We start from the raw sequence: 17,704 nt of genomic DNA on the forward strand, positions 1-17,704 counted from the left end.
AGAGAGGTGTGACTGAAATCCAGAGGTGACAGAGAGGTGTGACTGAAATCCAGAGGAGATAGAGAGGTGTGACTGAAATCCAGAGGAGGTAGAGAGGTGTGGCTGAAATCCAGAGGAGACAGAGAGGTGTAACTGAAATCCAGAGGTGATAGAGAGGTGTGGCTGAAATCCAGAGGAGACAGAGAGTTGTGACTGAAATCCAGAGGCAGTAGAGAGGTGTGGCTGAAATCCAGAGGAGGTAGAGAGGTGTGGCTGAAATCCCTGTGTTTCATCAGGTTGTTTTCTTATAAGTACCGCGCGCTAACCGATTGCACGACTGGAGCCACCATCAGGTTGTTTTCTTAGGCTCGTGTCCGGTGGTAGTTAAAGAAAACACTTCCATAATCCTAAGTAGGCATGATTACTAAAGGATATTTGATTTATTCATTCATTCAATAATAAAACTTCCAAATTCCAGACATTTTTCTAGGCCGCAAGGATACAATAATGAAAAGGACAGGGAAGAAACAAATAAATACACAATTAAAAAAGAAAAATAATAGAGAATGATAAATAATAATGGCAAACTCCCTCCTCCCTGCCAAAAAAATACTTAAATTAAGATTATTGAAATAGTGAGTAGCTCTTTCAGATTGAATCATCAGAGAAGATGTCTAAGAAAGTAACATTTAATTCAAGATTAAATTCGCATTAGGGGCCAGTCATGCAATATCTGACTGAATGTGTGAGTCACTCCATTGCATAAAAAACAAAGGAGGAGCTCAATAAAAGCAAAGACCCTGATAACCTCCATTGATGGCATGTGTTATTTTTTAATATTTTCAGTGTTTTGTTCTGTTTTGTGCTGCTATAACAGAATGCCTGAGACTGGGTAATTTATAAAGAACGAAAATTTATTTCTTACAGTTCTTCAGGCTGGGAAGTCCAAGATCAAGGCACTGCTGTGTGATGCAGGCAGAAGGTGGAAGGACAAAAGGGAAGAAACCTCATGTCCCCACATGGTGGAAAAGCAGAAGTGCAAGAGAGAACCAGGTTCGTCTGTCAAGCACCTTTATAAGGATTCTTTTTTTATTTTTTATTTTTTATTTTTTGAGACGGAGTCTTGCTCTGCCGCCCAGGCTGGAGTGCAGTGGCGCGATCTCCACTCCCTGCAAGCTCCGCCTCCCGGGCTCACGCCATTCTCCTGCCTCAGCCTCCCAAGTAGCTGGGACTACAGGCGCCTGCCACCGCGCCCGGCTAATTTTGTATTTTAGTAGAGACGGGGTTTCACCGTGTTAGCCAGGATGGTCTGGATCTCCTGACCTCGTGATCCACCCGTCTCGGCCTCCCAAAGTGCTCTGAGATTACAGGCGTGAGCCACCGCGCCCGGCCTATAAGGATTCTTAATCCCATTCACAAGGAGTGTCATGGCCTAGTCACCTCTTAAAGGCCCCATCTCTTAATACTATCACACTGGCAACAGCTGAATTTTGGAGGGGACACATTCATATCATAACATTCGGTAATTGTCTTCCTAGCCAGAATCTGATTTTGTTTTTTGCCATGATGAACTGTAGTGGGGCATTCCAGGTAGTAAGGCAATGGGGTCACGTATCTTTCCTTATCCATCTTTTTCTGCGTTTTGCAATGAATAAGTATTGCTTTTGTAATTGTCAGAGACTATGTGAAAACTTGAAATCAATGACACAATTATTTAATGCATGGGGTAAAGACTGGGGTATGAAGACACCAAAATGTGGTGATTTCTGTCTCCACTTTTTTTTTTTTTTTTTTTGGCTTTTCTGGTCATTATTCTTTATTGCCATTTTACTACTATTTAATATAATTTTATGTATGTACAAAACTTTCATAATAGAAAATTTTAAAGATATCTGTCTTCACTTTTTTGTATTTTTCAAATGTTCTAAAACTTTATTAATTTTATTTTATGGTAAAATTATTAACATGAAACTCTTTGTAAGAGCCCTTCTCAGTCATCGAAGTATTTCTTTTCTTTTGCTTTTTTTTTTTTTTCTTGAGACAGGATCTTACTTTGTCACCCAGGCTGGAATGCAGTGGCCCAACCATGGCTCACTGCAGCCTCGACCTCCTGGGCTCAAGCGATCCTGCCACCTCAGCCTCTGGAGTAGCTAGGACCACAGGCGTGTGCCATCACACACTACAGACTTTTGTGTATTTTGTAGAGATGGGGCTTTACCATGTTGCTCAAGCTGGTCTCAAACTCCTGGGCTAAAACAATCTGCCTGCCTCAGCCTTCCAAAGTGCTGAGATTACAGGCATGAGCCACAGTACCTGGCCAAAGTATTTATTTATATATGTATATTTGTGTGTGTAATTATTTATATACCTATATATATAATACTGACAACTTTTATTTTATTTTATTTTTTTTTGTGACGGAGTCTCGCTCTGTCGCCCAGGCTGGAGTGCAGTGGCCGGATCTCAGCTCACTGCAAGCTCCACCTCCTGGGTTCACGCCATTCTCCTGCCTCAGCCTCCCAAGTAGCTGGGACTACAGGCGCCCGCCACCTCGCCCGGCTACTTTTTTGTATTTTTTAGTAGAGACGGGGTTTCACCGGGTTAGCCAGGATGGTCTCGATCTCCTGACCTCGTGATCCGCCCGTCTCGGCCTCCCAAAGTGCTGGGATTACAGGCTTGAGCCACCGCGCCCGGCCCTGACAACTTTTAAAGATACCAAAAGCACAAAGACAAGTAAAAGAGTAAATATAACACAACAAATGCCAACTCAGAATGAACAAGTGTTAATATTTTGTCCTGCTTGTTTCCAGGGTTTTAAAAACTAAGTAAATNCTCGGCCTCCCAACGTGCTGGGATTACAGGCTTGAGCCACCGCGCCCGGCCAAAACATTCAAATTCTTCTGATCCTATTCCCATACCTCCCTTCCTCCATTGGGAGAACCAATATCATGATTTGGTGTAGATCTTTCTTATCATTTTGTCATTTTGTATACATTTGTCTGTCTCTTTATCTGTTTATCTATCTACCTATCTACCTACCTATCTATCTACCTATCTACCTACCTATCTATCTACCTATCATCTGTCTATCTGATCATTCTCTGTCTATTTCTAATTCTGCAGAAACAAGGAACAGAAGGAGATCTTGCTTGAATAAGGCAGTGGTCATGCCTCAATTAGAACCCATGTAAGTGAAGTTCCTTTGTAATGAAGTCAGTGCAGTTAAATGAAAAAAGTGGGGGGAGGGGGTGGGATTCAAGAATCATGCAAAAATACAGTTGATGGGAACCATATGGCTGAGTGGCCACATTCCAATGAACAAGGCAAATCCACAGATGTGCTGGTCGTAAATTCCTCCCAACTCCTATTTTGTCCACAAGGTAACTAAAGGTAAACAGGACTAACCTTTATCACCACTCCCAAAAAAGCAGCCATGGGTCCCAGTGTGTCTGTCTCTCCCCATCTCCCAAATCAGCAGTCATTTGCCATCTGCTATTCTGAACCCTCCCAGTTTCCAGAAGGAGACAGTGTCTGATAATAATCACTTACCCTTGTTGACTGGTAGATTAATCTTTAGCAGATGAGTTTCAGTCCCTGTGATACCCGAATAAGTCATTTTAAGCCTCTCATCTCCAGTTGAAGAAGGAGAACTCTTAGCTTTACCCACAGCTAAAGGAATCTGGGGAATCAGCCAGCAGGTGCTTAGGTGTTTTTGTCATGGGGGAGGGGTTCTTGAATGCAAATCTGATTTAGATCTTCCGACCCACAGGTGCCCATTAGAATCACCAGGGAGCTTTTAGAAATAACAACAATTATTTGGGCTCCTCCCCCAGAAATACTGATTTAATTAGCTTGGGGTTGGGCTTGGGCATTCATGTTTTAAAACTTCCCCTGCAGACACTAAAGGACAAATACTGTATTATCCCATTTATATAGGGTACCCAGAGTAGTCAAATTCATAGAGGAAAAAAACAGAATGGTGGTTGCCAGGGGGCTGAGTAGAAGGGAATGAATTGTGGCCTAATGTACAGAGTTTCAGTCTGGGAAGATGGAAGAGCTCTGAAGACGGACAGTGGTGATGATTGCAAGCAATGGCGATGTATTTAATGCCAATGAACCGTATACCTAACAGTGGTAAAAGTGGTCAATTTTATGTCATGTATATTTCACCACACTAAACAAAGTGAAATATGAAATCTCCTGTGGTGATTCTACTGGGCAATCTTGTCCAGAACCGCCTTATACTACCTGCGGTGACTGTTGAAAGGGTGGGTCCTCTTGACAAGTTGGCGTAGCTTCCCCACCCCCGGGAGGCTCAGCTGGGTGCCCTTCTGATTTCAGCTATTGCTGCAACTGGAGGGCAAAGGAGTTCACTTTTCTTTTAAGATTTGGTCTGTCACCTGCCCAGGACTGGTTCTGGAAACCCTATCGATGCCCCCTGTAGCACCTCTGCATCTAGTAGCAACTTTTCAGAATATAGAGTAGCATGACAATCTCTCACCAGAAGGGATTTTATTTATTCTCTGGTCTCTTCTGATATCTGTGGCTGGAGCCTCCTCCCTTTCCTCTCTTTTTCCAGACTTACACATGCTTCATTTGATTCAATCACATAATCTGACTCATGCAGGTATAAATCATGCAGGAATAACCAGCCAGTTAATGTCAAATAGGGACGACCATATGTCCATGGGGATGACTAGTTCTTTGTATATTTTCCAGTGAAATGTGCTTATCTAGTTTGTAATTCCGATATTACTGGAAGTCACCCTATCTTTTGAAAGTATATGGACTTGACTCAGCCCCTGTCCTACATTCTGAGGGGAAGTCCAATGCTCTGCCCAAGGTTTCCCCTCCCATCTGGCTTGGAGTGTCTGAATCTGCTCAAGCAGTGCCTTACTTGCAAACACATTCTGCAGAAGCTCCCTTTGCTCGGTTTCTGCACTGACCCAGAGGGGAGACTCGGCTTCTTTCTGCGGATTGTCACCTCTAACGTCTGGAAAACAAAACAAAACAAACACATGCAAAAGACATTTGCTTGCTCAACAGGCTTTACTATGTGTGTGAGGATGATGATCGGTTATTATATCATCCCAAAGCAAAGTTGTCAATATTGGGTATTTGATATTTCTGTTCTTAAAAATCCTTCAGTCGTATCAGATGATTCTATTTCTATAAAGTTCCAAACTGGCAAAAGGAACCTAAGGTGTTCGAAGTCAGGTGAGTGGTTAGCATGGTGGGGGAGAGACTGGGTGGGAGCATTAGGGGGCTTCTGGTGTTCTAGCAAAGTTCGATTTCTTGATTAGATGCCAGTTACACCTGTGATTTTGGAAAAGTGACTGAACTCATTATTTGTGCACTTCTCTATATTTATGTTATGCTTCAATAAAAAAGTTTATATTAAAAACTCAAGAAAAGATAAGAAGCCTTCAGCCACCTCATGTGCAGGCAGGTTACTCAACTCCACAGAGAGGAACAGAAGGGTCTTCTACCCACCCAGCATCTGTACCCAGAAGTCAGACATGCCTGTGGTCGCTTTTGGGTTTTGACCTGTTAGTAGTGTTTTCAAAAAGAACCAAAAGAATGCAGGCATACAAACACGTTATGGATGGTGGGCCCTGTGCAGACTTGGCCCATCACAAACCCTGCTTCATACACATCCTCGTAGCAATCACAGCAGTGAGAACTGGGAAGACTCGCCCAGGTGCCCACTCCCCACTGGCCCGCCCTTACTCCCTCCACCTCTCCACAGCAGCTCATCCTTTGGACCACCCAAACCTGTCAAAAAAGTGTCTCTGTCTCCATTTTTGACTTTCCAAAGAGGTCTGAAGCCACCTCCACACAGTGAGGTGATAGACTCATGGACAGGTCCTGAAGTCATACCAGGAGCTGACTAGTTCCAGAAAACAAGGACACGGCTGCAGGGACAGAAAGTCAAAGTGTGAGTCAAGGGCACTTCAGCCTGTCCATCTGGAGGCATGCTCAAAGGTCTATGGTGGGGCCAAAAAGAAAGGTGCAGGCTAAGGACAGAAGGACAGCTCAGCCTGAACAGCCCCATCCTGCAGCCCACCCCAGCCCTGAGCCTCTGGAACTCTCCATCACTGCATCCTGGGGCACCTAATCCCCAAGCCCCCCCCCCCCCAACTCCAAGAAGAGTATCTATGCTGCCAGAGGCTGCAGACGGTGCCAGCAGAAGGTGGTGAGGAAGCTTGGGGCCTTTGGTGGGTGGAACGCATCATCACACACACCCACTGCAGCTGGGCGCAGATGAACAGACCAACCGTGCCTCGAACACCTACATCAACGGCCAAGGCCTTGACTGCCCTGCCCGGCTCCATGCACTGCTAGTCGCCTTGGTGAATCACAGCCACTCCACACTCCACAGGAAGAATCCTAGACTCAGTGACTGGCTGCTCCAGCATGCCAAGTAAGATCAGTTCCTCAGGGTCCTCCCTGTTCTTCCTCACCATCTGTTTTGTCCTGGGAGGATGAGAGAACTTAGCAAGGATCATATTAAGGAGACAACTGCTTTCTCTGTCTCTTCCACAGGTACCTGCTGCTGGTACCTCTGCCCTTGGTAAGACACAATTCCAGCAGGGCAGGACCACTTGCCCTGAGGAGAAGAGCCCAGGGACCCATCACAGGCGGGGAACCACTGCCTCTTCTATTCTGCCCGGGGCATAATGGCAGTCCAATGGGTAGACAGGTGGACTCACCACTCAGGTAAGTGCTTCTGGGGGCAGGAGGAGGCGCCTCAATAATGGCATTTTGCCCTTGTGCCTTCAGTTACACCCCTCTGCTCTGCTCAGGCATAAAGCTGACACTTGGGAACGGTGTGTACCATGGTGCCGGCACACCAGGACTCCACAGCCTGGAACTACAAGTCCAGTCTGATTCACAGGAGCATCCACATTTTAATGCCTCTTAGCCCCCACCTGATCACAGAGGCTCTTAGGGTCTTGCAGAGTCTCCCTTCAGCACCTACACTGAGGGAGACTCTGGAATCTCACTGGCCCAAGAATCAGTCCTCGTGGCTGCTCTGGCAGTGGGTTGCTGGTCAGGTGCAAAGGTATTGCTCATGCTGACAGCTTGGCACTTATCCCATGCCTGCTGCCCTCCACAGCTCCCAGAGAAGCTGCAGCTGGCTGGGTGGAGCCCTCTTGCCCTCAGGCGGCCTGGAGCATCACCATCGCCATGGGGGCCCCTCCTACTGCTGGCTGAGCTGGGTCTCTGAGCCTGGGTCTCCACAGACAGCGGCCTCTACGGCTGTTCCTGCATGGTTTCAGATCTCTGCCAGTCTCCGCAGGGAAAGATGCTTATGCCAAGAGGGAGGGAAGCAGCTCTTTTACCCCTGGAGGGTGGTGGGGGGTACACAGGAAGTTTCTTTGAGCTCTGCAGGATTCTACCTTTCTCCTATGCCCTCCACCCAGACGATCGTCTTCCCAAAGCACATTCCTGCTGCTGTGGTAGGCCAGGTTGAGGATCAGCCTCCTAGAGTTTCTGAAATCCCGAAGTCACTTAGGCCCTAAGAGTGGGAAGATGAATGTGGATTATAGCAGGAGATACCTTTGTCTGGTAAAGTAAGTGTTCTCTTTGATGCCACATTATTTCTTCTTACAATGGCTTTTATCAGAGATGCCCGGGGTATCAATTATCTCTGAACGGTGACTATTAACCAAGTTCAAGTTCTTGTTTTTCCAAACAGTCCCCACATAGTTCAGCGGGTACAGACATGTATGGGAGAGGAGGGGCATAGGGGACATAGTTATTCTGTTTGGCTGTTCAGCATCTAAGCCTTGTTCCTCCATCTAAGGAATTCCCCATCTCATGAGCAGGTAGGAGACAAAGCTCAGTTCTGCATAATACCCCATCATGGGTACCTTGCTACATTTTACCACTCCATTCTCCCCACAGTGTGCACTCAGGTGACCTTGAACTCCCCGCCACCATAAAAAACAAGCAGTGATAACATCTTTATATGTGCTCCCTGCGGGTCTGCATGAGAACTTCCCTGGGGTATTATGCAGAGACTAGACGCCTTGAATTAGGTGTCACACCGCAACATAGTTGGATGATAAAAATATAAAAAGGAGGAAACAGAATAAGACCTATCACATGGTAACTTTCAAACAGATTTTTTTAATGTATGCACGTAAATCAACAGTATACATTTGCAAGAACACATTCAAATAAAGTTGCCCATTAACATGGTAAAATAGCTACCTGTGGAGGAAGGGGAATGAGAATAGGGACTAGAGATAAAAGAGAAGTCAGTCAATACAATAATGAAATGGCTTTGTGCAACCCAAGAATAATTACATGCCGTAGGCACAGAAATTGGAATAATTCAAACCCCTTCCACCCAGGCAAACAAATGAAACAAACCTCTTCAACCCAGGCAAGCAAAATGAAACAAACAACAACTACCATCTCAAAAGGAAAGACATGATATGTACATAACATCTCGATTATATATGGTGGAGTGTGAAAAATGGCCGCACGAGACAAGGCAGGGAGAGACCCTATCTGTCTCAGGAGAATCAGATTAGGCTTAACAAAGAGGCATCATGTTTGAGTTAATGTAATGACCTAAGAACAGGCCTTTTCCAGGTGGCTCACATCAGAGAGGTCTACTCAAAGAGGAATCTGTCCACCCACTTATAGAGACCTTGGGACCAAATCCATATCTGATTACCACTGGGAAGCCCAGCACTCACCAGAGATGCCTGCATACATGAGTGGATGGTCATGGACACAGGAAGATAGCCTCGAAGCTGGGCCCAGTGGCATGGGCTAGGTCATAGGCCATACGTAGTTGCTGGTTACAAATTGTTCTCTGTATTATAATGCATTATTTAGTCCCCTTATAAAACCCAACTGTGGATGAATAAAAGGAAGGATCTAAGTTCAGCCAGGAAAGAAGTGGTACCAAGGGGCATTAGAGATTCCCTGCTAACTGTTTCCAGTAATGGTAGACTAAGGGATAAATCACCATTACTTCTAAAGGCAGCTACAAAAGTTAGAGGAGAATCAAACTATCTTCTTAATAACATTGAAGGCCTCATTAATAGAGCAGAACAGGGAGGAGTAAGAGCCTAAACTGGTTACCTGGGATGTGTTCACTTCCTGGGAGAAGGCAGCTGACACGCCAAGGTCCTTGGGTGAGTGTGAGGGGTCATATTGCATTACATAGTGTCCTGGAGATGTGCAAGTCACTTGTACCCCACTGATATGATTACCCTGGGCTGTCTGCCAATCCTCAGAACCATGTGAGGTGAACAAGGTGAGCAGTACTTTTGGGAGACTCCCTAGAGCTGGAGGAACAGTTGGTGTCTACTGTTAGTAAAGGAGGAAACTTAGTATAAGCCCACTATGTGCTCTGAGCAGTGGCACCAAAGGGCTGCATCTGGAAATGGGGGTGGGTACTGGCCCTGTGGACATATAGAACAGCCTCAAGCCTTGTTCCTGGACTGCTAGTTCCCTCAGATGTTGGAAAAAAGGCGGGGGGAAGATCCTCTTTGGAAGAAGATCCTAGGTTTCAAATTAACTCTCAAAAGAGCCATTTCAAATAAATTGTCCAGAAAGCACAGAGGCACACGACCTACATGAGACAAAACAACGAAAGTCAGAATCAATAGAAACTGTGGACCATAGAAACAGACCCACTAGATCCCAGATATTAGAATAACTAGATACAAACTGTAATGAAACCATGCTTACTGTGTTCATGGAGATAAAAATTGAATTTAAAATTTTATGTAAGTATATAAAAATTTTGAAAGCAACGTTGATGATTTTAAAAGAACGATTTGATATTATAGAACTGAAAAGTAGGATAACTGAATAAAAACTCTATAGAAGAGTTAATAGCAAATAATTGGTGGAAAGGAAGATAAGTAAGAAGAAATTATCCAGAATGAAGTCCAGAGAGGCATAAAGATGGAAAATACAGATGAGAAGATAAATAAAATAGAAGACACAGGGAGAGAATCCAATATACGTTTAATTGGAGTTCCAGAAGAGAGGAGAGAGAGAATGGAGCAGAGGCAATATTTGAAGAGATAATGCTGAGAATTTTCCAAAATTGAAGAAATAACACAATCCACTGATTCAAGAAACTAAAGGAGAGATTCCTACAGGAATTAGGAAGCTTCAGGAACCAGGCATTGGTTAAAGCATAACTGTCTCCTGTGGAGGTTCTCTTCTCATGACAAGGGAAGAATGCACTTGAGGGAGCCGGTGGGTTTCTTTGCAGAAGAGTTTTTGGTTTTGTTGTTTGCTTGTTTTTGAAGATAGGAGAGATTTGATCTTGCTGAAAAGCTGAGAGAATAAACCAATTGAGAGTGAGAGGCTGAAGCCACAGGAGAGAGAAGGGGTAATACATGAAGCATGAAGAAGTTTTTAGAGGGCACAGGGACCGAAACTATGAAAATAATAACAGCTATCGCTTACTGAGCATTACATGTCAGAGCTCTCTCAGGAAACTGGTCACACATTGATACTAATTCTTATAATCCTTAACAATGAGTATTTCTATTTAAATATCCTTATGTTAATTGATGTTCTAAAGAGAGAGAGAAAATCTTGGTCTTATAGCTAGTAAGTGGTGGCATTGGGATCAAAATCAGGTCTGACTTACTCCAAAGGCTGTGCCCTTTCCACTCTACCAGCTGCTTCCAGAACTCCAGCTGGCCTCCTCTTTGTCTGAGATAGGATGGAAGGAAGAGAGGATGAGTGTGGAAGTGGAGATGTTTGGAGATATTGTAGAATACAGGAAGTTGAAGTAATTCAGGCTGAAGGCCTGGTCATTGCCAGGAAAATGAAAGGGATTCTACCTGCAGAGTTCGAAGGATGTGGGAATTCAACAGAGAAGAAGCTACCAAGGAAGAGCCGACGAGGGGAGAGGCAGAGGAAAGTAGCTGAGGTTGAGGTGAGCCAAGTGCCCAAACCATCAATGGCAGCATGTAGCGGTGCTCCAGAGGCAGAGAGAGGAGATGGAGAAATGTGAGGATGAGGGGGAGGGGAGAGGGGAGGGGGGAGGGGAGGAGTTTGAGAAGAAACAGAAGATGTCACAGTCTCAGGGTATCTCCCCCAAATATTTAATTACAAAGGGGAAACTAGTCATTTTATAGAGGGGAAATCAGCAGACATCACTATAACAAAGTGATCTCAAATATTGTTTTATTAAAAGAGACAATGAGACGAAGCTCCTGGCAAGGAATAAGTGACTAAACCATGGCTGTTCCTGTGGTCTTTGCAGTAATAACAATATCCTCAATGACCTGAAGCCAAAAGATCTCCCCACCTCATCCCACCTCAGTGCCAGGTCCATCTGTGCTAACGTGTCGCCGAGTCCTAAAGGATGACTGAGTCGTCCTTGGGTAACACGTGGTTAACGTGTGTGCATTTGACAGGAGTCTTCTGTAATAACGGAGTGATTCTCATGGGTAGGTGGGATTCAGGCATGGCGGCAGCATTGGGAGAAGTGCTTTGGGGCTGGGGAAAGAGGAGTTTGGGGTCTCCATGGGTATCAGGTGTCCCCGCTGTCCTCCATGGTAGGGTTCTTGCGTGAGGCTGCAGATCCCGGACGGCGCTTCGGCGGGGCTGGCCTCCCGCAGGCACTCGGGTCTCCAGAGGCGGGTGTGCGCGTTGCGGACGCTTCGTCCTGCAGTTGAGCGCCCTGAAGCGGGAGAATCGGCGGCCTTCCCTACCCTGGCTGCGCTGTAGGGTCTATGAGCTCCTGGAGGGCAGCGCCCGGCCTCCTTCGCCAGCAGCCCCCGCCCCCTGCGCGGAACCAGTCTACGCGGACGCCGGAGTCCCCGGGGGAGGCTGGAGAGCCCGAAAGCGACCGGGGCCGTGTCTTCTGGGAAAGGCGCCAATGCCCTCTAGTGGGCGAACTTTGAACTTCCCTGAGACCCTACGCTGACCTGAGCGGGGGAATTAAATCCCGGGAGCCTCACCCGTGTCTTGCCGAGAGCTGGGCGCAGTGTAGCCCCGGAAGTACGGAGAGAGTGAGGATGGTGCACACCCGAACCAGCTGGATCGAGTCAGCCCCCGCCCAGGAGGGCGGCGTGGTCTCCTCCTGCCTCATCGCCCCCCTCTCTGTCCTTCACTCCTTCCAGCTAGAATTGGCACCATCCACTCTTCATTCTCCTTGAGCGAAAAGAAGGGAGACTTGAACACACCTATGCGCCAGGCAGCTTCGCTTCTTCATCTGGAAGCTATTTCTAAAAAGGATTCGAAGTGATCACAAAGGCTTACAAGGGGACTAAAAAAAGATGGGGAAGGAAAGATGCACAGGCTAGCACTGAAAATGTCTTAAGACCCTGAACACTAGACCCGGAGTAGAGATAGCACGTTAAACTTCCAAACCCTTAGAGCGCTACGAAAGAAGAGACCGGGGAAACTCCAACAGTCCTTCAGGAATCAGGAACAAAAGACCAAGGCAAGGGGAAGCAAAAGAGGAAGGGGCAGGGAAGGTATGGTAACTAAAAAATAGGAAAGGAGGAAAAAAAGGAGAAACCACGGATCAGAGCAAAATTACTGCAGATGGATTAAACTCCCCTACTAACAAAAAACAAAAACAAAAACAAAACAACAACAGCAACAACAACAAAACAGTAAAAGCCTACAACAACCTATTTACCTAGTTTCTAAGATACGTAGCTGTAACAAAGTGACATTTAGAGTTTCAAAATAAAGAGGTCGGTGAAGATATACCAGGAAAGGGCTAACATCTGTGCATCCCTCCCGCTGGGGATCTAGCTCCAAAACACAGCTCACTTCCACCCATGTGTCTTCTTCACCCTGGTGCCACTTCCTAAGGCACACCACGGTGAGTTCCCCCCGTCCCATAGCTATCACTTTATAATTGGCATCCTTAGCCCCCCTTGCCTTCCTCCCTACAAAGCACATATAATATTCTTTTAAAAACATAAATATGAAGTTGGGCGTGGTGGCTCACGCCTGTACTTTGGGAGGCCAAGGTGGGTGGATCACCTGAGGTCAGGAGTGCGAGACCAGCCTGGTCAACATGGTGAAACCCCATCTCTACCAAAAAATACAAAAATTAGCCAGGTGTGGTGGCAGGCATCTGTAATCCCAGCTACTCAGGAGGCTGATGCAGGAGAATTGCTTGAACCTGGGAGGTTGAGGTTGCAGTGAGCCTAGATCGCGCCACTGCACTCCAGCCTTGGTGACAGAGCGAGACTCCAAAAAAAAAAAAAAGAAAGAAAAGAAAAGAAAGAAAGAAAGAAAGAAAAGAAAAGAAAGAAAACATAAATCTGGCTATGTCTTATGGCGTTTAGAGTCAAGTTCAACCTTTTACTCTGGTCTACAGTCCCCACCCCACCTTCTGTCACACCACCCCTTCCCTTCTAGCTGCTGTCCCAGTGGCCTTCTTGGTGTTTTTCAAACGCACCCTGGCACACACTGCTCCCTCTGGCTGGAATGCCGTTTTTGGAGCTCTTCCTCTCCTTGCCTGGGTCCTAGCTTCAGTATCTCCCCTGGAGTAAACCCTTTCCCGACCACTCTGTCTGGAGTGAGGCCCTTTGCCTAGCTACTCTTGATCACTGCTCTGTTTATTTCTTGCAGAGTACTTTTTACAGTCTGTGAATATCTTGTTTATTTATTTGCTTATTTATGTCTTCTCTAGTGGAATTTTTACTACAGTCTTTTGGGTTCTTCTACATGTATAATCATATTATCTGCAGGTAAAGATGATTTTTTCTGCTGTTAGAATTCGTTCTTATACTTTCTTTTTTCCCCAATAATGCAATTGAGCCTTTAAAACATGTTGAATAATAATGATCATGGTAAGCATCCTTTCTTTGTACTTTCCTAATTTAATGGAAATAGTTTGAGGGTTTCATGGTTTTAGTAATAACGATATTTGCCATTGACTTCCGGTAAATATTTTTCATCAAATTTAAGAAATGTCTTTCTATTTCTACATTACTTTTACTTTTCCAATTTCTTCCTGGGTAACTGATCTATTTAAATTTTCAATCTTTTTTTGATATCAGTTTATGTTTTTCTGGGAATTCAACAATTTCTCTAGAATTTCAAGTTGGTTGCCATAGGGTTCTATGTAATATTGTCTTATAATTATTTTTCTCTCTTTTTGTATCTGGCGTTATATCATCCTCTTAATTTCTAATATTGTTGCATTTGATTTCTCTCATTTGCTCCTAATGGTTGGCATGGGATATCTATTTATCTTACAAAATTTAGATTTGTCGTAAAACTACTGTATGATCCAGAAATTCTGCTCCTATGTATATATGCAAGAGAATTGAAAACAGGAACTTCAACAGATATTTGTACACTCATGTTCACAGCAGCATTATTCACAGTAGTCAAAAGGCGAAAGTAACCTAAGAGTTCATCAGCAGATGAATAGATAAACCAAAAGTGGTATATACGGAGATAGAACATTACTCAGCCATAAAAAGAAATGAAATTTTGATATACGCTGTAACATGAATGTATCTTTTTTTTTGAGACAGAGTCTCGCTCTGTCGCCAGGCTGGAGTGCAGTGGTGCAATCTCAGCTCACTGCAACCTCCACCTCCCAGGTTCAAGCGATTCTCCTGCCTCAGCCTCTTGAGTAGCTGGGACTACAGGCGCGCACCACCATGCCCAGCTAATTTTTGAATTTTTAGTAGAGATGGGGTTTCACCATGTTGGTGAAGATGGTGTAACATGAATATACCTTAAACATTATGCTACACGCAATTAACCAGACACAGAAGAACAAATATTGTATCACTGTAGAAAGTAAAAGAGAGGTTACCACGAGTGGGCAGAGGGAGGAAGGGTGAGTTATTGTTTTAATGCATACAGAGTTTTTATTGAGAATCATAAAAAAGTTTTGGGTATAGATAGTGGTGATGGTTATACAACATTCTGAATGTATTTAATGCCACTTAACTGTACATCTATGAATGGTTAAAATGACAAATATTATATTATGTATATTTTACTACCATAAAAAGTTAGATTTGGGATTTAAAATTCATTCTTTCCATTTATTTCCTTTCATTAATTTTGGCATTTACTTTTACTAATTACCATGACTGAATTATTTGTTCCATTTTTAATTTTCTAAAATGAGTTCCATATTCCTCTAATTTCAGTTTTCTTTAAGAATGAAGGCATTTAAGACTGTGATTTTTCCTTTGAATGAGTTTAACATACCAAAAAATAGGATTCATTGCTTTCTAGATAGTTTTTATTCCAATTTTGATTTATGTATTGATCCAGGGTTTTTTTTTATTCTAAGCAGTTAATAGTTGAGTGATCATCTTTTTATTATTATTCTCTTGTATTCTGAAATATTGATCAGAAAATACCCTGCAAAATCTTCACTTTTTTGAATTTTTCAAGCTTTGTTTGTGGCCAAGTGCATGACTGATGTCTATCTGTCCATCCGTCTATCTATCTATCATATCTATCCAACTATATCTATCATCTATCAGTGTGTTATTTACATAAGAAAAAAGCATCTTCTATATTTGTAGGTTTCAAAGTTCTATACACACCTATTAAATTGAGCTGGTTGATTGTAATACTCAGAACTTCTATGTCCTGGCTACTTTTTATCTTGTAGATATGTCAGATTTTGAAAGATGTAGGTTAGAATCTTCCACCACAGTTTATGTGTGCATTTTTTTAAATCACATTCTCCATGTTTCTGATAGTTTTTGCCTTATAGATTTGACTGCCATGATGTTTAGTGTTTAGAGATTTATGTTTAACATCTTCTTAAAGTGTGCCTTTTATCATTACATATTATCTCTGTCTCATTTAATACTTGTAGCCTTCAGTTTCATGTTGTCATTTTAGCTTTTTCTTTGTATTTGCCTGGTATTTCTTTTTTTCTTTCAGAAAATATTTGCTTTATTCATTTGTTAAATTCTTATGGATTGTCATTCATAAGGCACATAGATCTAGGTATTGTGGACACCAACATATGTTGACTTTACAATATTCTGGGGAAACAAAGAAATAAATCAATAATTACAGTATCCTGAGATGTGGATGTGACAATTTAGTTAAAATGCTAGACCACATAGAAAGGGCATCTTAACCAGGCAGAGGGGCTCAAAGAAAGCTTCCCAGAGGAGGGCAACTTTGAGCTAAGACAAGATTAATGTGAAAAAGGACTTTCTTCCTAAATGGTTCTGTTTTATGATGGAAAATTTTCTTTAAAAAATTTTATGAAGATTCATAAATGACTGCAGAGCATTTCCTTATGGAACTACTATAGATAATATAGATATTGTAGCATATTATCTATATTAATCTATATTATCTATGGTGGTTCCACAGGCAAATGCCGAGGTCATTCATCAGACATGCCAATATATGTATGCCTGGTATTTCTTTAACCATCACTTTATTTGAGATGTGCTTCCTGCAAAAATTATACATTTGAATTTGGTTTTTCAATCCAACCTGAGAGTCTCTATCTTTTATATGAATATTCAGCTCATTCACACTTAGTGCAACAGTCGATATATTTGATTTTATTCTTTCCATCTTGTTTTATTTTACTATTTGTCTTAATTTTTATCTTTTTCCTCTTTTCTAATGTATTCTCATTACTATTCATTTCTTTCTCCTCCTTTGTTAAATTAGAAACACTCCTAGGCTTTCCTAATCAAAACTAGATTTATTTACAGTTGTATCAAAACACGGCAACAACCTGCTCTCACACCACGGGGTGTTCACTGCTTGGGCGCCCTCCTCCCAATGAGATAAAACCTCTAAAACACTTTTGCTTCCTCACTCTTCCCACATATTCTCAACTCCTTATTTTTTTTTCTAAGACAGTTCAGTGTTCCTGACTTATAACTAATATTAAGTGTTTCCCTTATGATAAAACAGTTCTTACTTAACACTCATATTACAAATTTTCGCACTATTCTCATCCATTTAAATCTAACAATATATAATGCAAACATCATTTCTCAGTAACTGTCTCCCTTTCTTTCCATATTTCCTTTTGTTGAAGTCTCTAGTTCATTCCTTATTTGGTTATTCTTGGCATCTTTCTTTTACTTGACAGGTAAGTGGTCTTTTACCTGTGTGTAACATTCATAGGTCACTGTCCTTTCTCTTAATATCTGTAGTTATTATTCCATCATCCCTTAGACCCTAGGGTTGTGGCAAAACAAAACAAAAACAAACAAAATCCTCCTAGCAAGCTAGTAATATAAGGAAACTTCCTTGACATAGTAAAGTTACCTACAAAAAAACTTATCACAAACATCATAATTAATGGTACAATACTGAAACTGTTCACCTTTAGGTCAGGAACGAGGCAAGGACGCTCAATTTCACCACTTCCACTTAACATATTACTGTATGTCGAAGCCAGTGAAAGAAGGCAAGACAAAGACATAGAAAATTATATTATTTAGGCTGGGCGCCGTGGCTCATGCCTGTAATCCCAGCACTTTGGGAGGCTGAGGAGGGCAGATCACGAGGTCAGGAGATCGAGACCATCCTGGCTAACACGGTGAAACCCCGTCTCCACTAAAAATACAAAAAATTAGCCGGGTGTGGTGGTGAGCGCCTGTAGTGCCAGCTACTCTGGAGGCTGAGGAAGGAGAATGACGTGAACCCAGGAGGCGGAGCTTGCTGTGAGCCGAGAGCACACCACTGCGCTCCAGCCTGGGGGACAGAGCGAGACTCCGTCTTTTTTTTTTTTTTTTTTTTTTTT

The sequence above is a fragment of the Rhinopithecus bieti genome, unplaced genomic scaffold, assembly GCF_001698545.2.
Source record: "Rhinopithecus bieti isolate Rb0 unplaced genomic scaffold, ASM169854v2 scaffold_2432, whole genome shotgun sequence".
In the NCBI taxonomy this organism is placed as follows: domain Eukaryota; kingdom Metazoa; phylum Chordata; class Mammalia; order Primates; family Cercopithecidae; genus Rhinopithecus; species Rhinopithecus bieti.